Here is a 4,618-nt window from a genome sequence, read left to right as displayed (position 1 = left end):
GATTCAGACTTCACATTTTGTGATTAATACCATCCAAACTATTCTTGCCATTTTTTCAATGCCATATGACTTTCAACGACACATATGTAAATTGCTCTAAATATTAAAAAAAATAAGAGGCTGGGTTCTGGTAGCTCACATTTATGATCATAGATACTCAGGAGACCGACTTCTGAGGAGCTCAGCTGGAACTCAGCCTGGGCAGGAAAGTGTGAGACTCTTATCTCCAATTTAGTGTTCAAAATCTGGAAGTGGAGCTATGCCTTAAGTTTCAGAGTTCCAGGTTGAGAAGCAGGAGCAAAAAGCCCTGAGTTCAAGTCATCGAACTGACACAAAGAAAAAAGAAACAACAGGAAAAAAAATGAAAAATGATAAAGAAATGGATTAAAACCGTAACCAGTATTAAAGGGGGTACAAGGTTCTACCAGCAAAACAGAAGAAACAAAAAAATTATATAAAGCTGGATGGTGATGGCTCATAATCCTAGCTACTCAGCAAGGTCACAATTCTAAGCCAACTGGGAAAGGAACTTTCTTATCTCCAATTAATCTTTCTCCTTATCTCCAATTAATCACCAGAAAAAGCTCAGAGTTACTGCCCAAGGGCTTACTTCAAGCCCTCAAATGGACAAAACAAACAAACCAAATTCTAACCTTTATTTGTAAACAGTCTCCCGGCACAGGTGGAGCCTGGGTTATCCATATAGAATATTTTGTGTGATGTCTAGCACTGGGAATTCAATCTTCGTAAGAATTACAGACTTGTTCTGTCCAGCCTCAGCGGCTGCCAGCAGACAGATCATGAGCCATCAGCTTCTGTGGCGCAAGCTGTAAGACAACACAACTCTCAACAAAGGACCAAGTGCACCATGGGACAGTGTGGGTTAGCCAATGCTGAGGATGCCCAGGAATTCAGTAATGTGGAGAGGGCCATTGAAACTCTCATCGAGAATTTTCACCAGTATTCAGCAGAAGGTGGAAAGGATATGCTCACTCCCTTTGAGCTGCAGAACCTGGTCACACAGCAGTTGCCACACTTCATGGCGAACATTTGTGGGCTGAAGAGAAAATTGTCAACCCGAGCAACTTTAATGACTGGAAACTGGCGTTCCGGAGCTTCTGGGAGCTAATTGGAGAAGCAGCCAAGAGTGTGAAACTGGAGAACCCAGTCCCAGGAAGTTGAGGGCATCCTCATTGAATTGGAGGGAGGGAGGGAGAGAGGGAAAGGAGTTAGGGGAAAAGGGAACCTTAGAGACTGTAGATCTGAAAATAAAATTTCTTTCCACCATCAGTACACTATTCCCCAGCTTGCACCTCTCCTCATCTCTGCAAAGCCCAGGATCCTAACAGCCTTCCCTAGGGACTCTGTGTACTCTGTTGTGGTGCTCTGCCATGCTTAATGGAGCTCATGGCTCCAGGGGTCTGTATCCCAGGGAAGCTTAAGGGATAGGTTGGGGCTGGGGAGCACATGGAGGGATGAGGATGGTGTAAGGACCCAGTTGCTTGGTATCAGGGGAGCGGTGGGAGGAGCTGGGTTATGGGAAATGTTTTGAAGTAAAGGGCTGGGATTATAGCTGGATATTTTGTACTATAAAGGCTCTCTGAGACCCTTACCATTCTAATCTCTTCCCCAACCTCAACTGTAGCTGTCTGTCCCATGCTATCCCTTCTTGCTCCCAATTCTATCTCATCCTCCTCCCAACACTCTGTTCCTGGGAAAGGGCAGGGGAAGAAGGGAGCAGGATCAGGGAAGAGGCTTGGAAGGGGTATGACTCTGGGAGTAGGAGAAGCCTGCTGGGTGGGTGCTTGGACATTTACAGAATGATGCTTGTTTTTTATCATTTGTCTGTCATTTCTCTATTAGTATCTGTCACAGCACAAGGCCTTGGTAGTTATTAAATTAGTCTTATTTAGCATTTTGTATTGTTTCCTCATTATTATTTTTTTCAACTGGATTTAAAATCGAAGCCTGCTCATCAGATCAATGAGTCTAAGCTCACATTCCAAACAAATCTTGATTTTGTCTTGATTTTGAGGTATCTATTAAATTTTATTTCCTCTACTGTTAGGGCTTCTTCCCCTTGATTGTTTCCCAATTTTTCCTTCCCATTTAATGCCAGGTTTTTATGGCCAGCTGCTTTCATCTGCACAAGCTCTGCTGCCTTTCACCATATGTGCATTCTTAATCACTTGCTTGTGGCCAGTCAATCATGAACCATTTATAATTTAAGCCATTTATAATTTAAGCCTTACTCACATCCTAAAGATTTGACTGTTATTCATGTGGTCCTTTATCTGCTTTTACTTGCAAACTAACCATCACTTGCCTCACCAGAAGCAATCACACACCATCTGTCAATCCAAAAGTCACTTGTCTCTGCGATTGAGCTTGGTGTTTGTATCTTGCAGGTATTAGATGCATCTCTCCTCTGACACCTTTCTCTCCCCTCTCTATTCATCTTTTCTATTGTTAACAAGCATTCTTTGTGATGTTTTCTATGCTTTGTGACTTGTCTTCTACACAGGTATTTTCAGCATGACTACATTTTTGAAAGAACAGTGGAGCCATCAAATTCACCATGTCATTTTTAAGGTAGATATGAAAACCATGGGAACTTTGCATGAGCTTGAAAAGCCCAATGATTTATGGTAAATAATTTATGGTTTATAATTTGTGGCAATCATTTATGGTAAATTATTTTCTCCAGTTTTATTATATAAATAGGTGAGATGTGTTAACATTGTGCAATCACTAAGATTATATAGATTTTAAAAAAATTATTCCCAGGAAAGCTTTTTTGTTGAACACTTTATCTTTTGTTCTCTTTTGGTGTCTACTTGGGTCTTACATGTAAAACAGAACTAAGCAAATCTCAATGTGAAATAGGCTACTGTCTGTGTTAATACAGAAATACAATGTATTAGGAGCCGGAAACAGTGACTTCCGCCTGTAATCCTAGCTATTCTGGAGGCTGAGATCTGAGGTTGCGATTCAAAGCCAGCCCCGGCTCTAAGACTGGGAGACTCTTATCTGTAATTAAACACTAGAAAATCGGAAGTAGCACTGTGGTTCAAGGGATAGGGCCTTGAGCAGAAGAGATCAGGGACTGAACCCAGGCCCAGAGAGTCCAAGTCCCATGACAGACGGGGAAAAAATTAATGAAAGAAATGTAAAGTATTAGGAAACATAATATATTGTACAGATTGTAATATACATGAACTCAAATGGTTCTGGGCAGATGGGTTCATCTGTTTCTGATTAGTCTAAAGTGATATTACTTAAGAGTCCTTTTGCAAAATGTGGGCAGGCACATACGAATATGGTATACATCTAAGCAGTTGACAATGTGCCTATATTTGTGCCATTAACTCATAAAACTCACTATATAGAATAGATCCTTGTCTTCTTAAGACAATTGACAACAAATGCTAACGTCATCCAATACTCACCCCACATAGTGAGTGAATTAAAATAAAATACTTTCTGTGGAGAACTTTCTTTGTGTGCCATAATTTTTATATGAAATACTTCTCTATTTTTCATTTTAAAGCCCACTACCAAGTTCCCTGAAAGAACAGCTAAAGACTTAATGAGACATTTATCTGGTCTATGTATTTTATATTTAGCTGATAAAATAATGAGGGCAAGGAACTGGAATGAAACATCCCTAACATTTCAAGTAATTTCCCACTTCCTCTTCACCAATTTTTAGTATTTCAGATGAGTATTAAAACTTTTTGCATCACCATAGATAGTCATTATATCACTGGTTGCACTCTGGTAAAACTTATGCCACATATGTATTTTCATTTTTCTTTGAGTCTAATAAACAAAGCAATGTTTTAAATTTGATTTTAATATAATGTCACATGAAATATCTTTTAAACTATGTTATGAAAAGCAGACATTTTTAAATGGTACCCCAAGGATCTTATAAATTCATGTGCATGTGTCTATATTTCTATTTGCTTCTTACTACCCAATGATAAACCAGTAAAAATTAAAAACATGTCTATTTGACATTTTATGTTGTCAAAATATATGAAAGCATTTATTAGATGTATTGATAATTGAAAAATCAGTGTGTAAAGCTAGAAACATAATTCTCGGAAATTTCTGGTTTAAGTACTTGCATGTTAGTTTGAAAGAGAAAGTTAAAAAATTAAAGAAAAATATTCCATTAATTTCCTTGATCTTATTTTTTCTTTCTAAGTCAAGTTTCATTTTCCTTTTTATTTCATAGGACAAACATTTCTATAACAGGAAGAATTTGTTAACATCTAATACTACCAAGATAAAGATAATATTTACAATGTTTTCTATATAAGTTGTAAAATACTACCAAGAAAAATTGTTATTGTTTTATTTAATTTTGAGAGGTAACTTCATTTATGGAAGCATATAAGATTACAAACCAAACTAGATCCTAAATTGTGGTTCTGCAAGAAGGTGATAGTTTTATTTCTGCTTTTCTATCAAATGGGTAACATTAATAAAAAAATCATCCTATCTCTTTTCACAGTATAATTGTTAAAGTTTAGAGATATTATAATACAAATGGCAATGGATTTTCAGCAACAAGGTAGTATACAGGCACATCTTTATTTTCTTTTACTTG

The 4,618-nt window shown here is 37.6% G+C and overlaps 1 pseudogene; it reads left to right on the top strand.

The window, feature by feature from the left end:
- Nucleotides 1–868: 868 nt before the first annotated feature.
- LOC150056345 (protein S100-A14 pseudogene) lies at nt 869–1,182 on the top strand (annotated as a pseudogene).
- Nucleotides 1,183–4,618: the final 3,436 nt, after the last annotated feature.

Source organism: Megascapheus bottae, chromosome 12 (genome assembly GCF_031878675.1).
Source record: "Megascapheus bottae isolate mThoBot1 chromosome 12, mThoBot2.hap1, whole genome shotgun sequence".
In the NCBI taxonomy this organism is placed as follows: Eukaryota; Metazoa; Chordata; class Mammalia; order Rodentia; family Geomyidae; genus Megascapheus; species Megascapheus bottae.
This window is presented reverse-complemented; position numbering and strand designations above follow the sequence as displayed.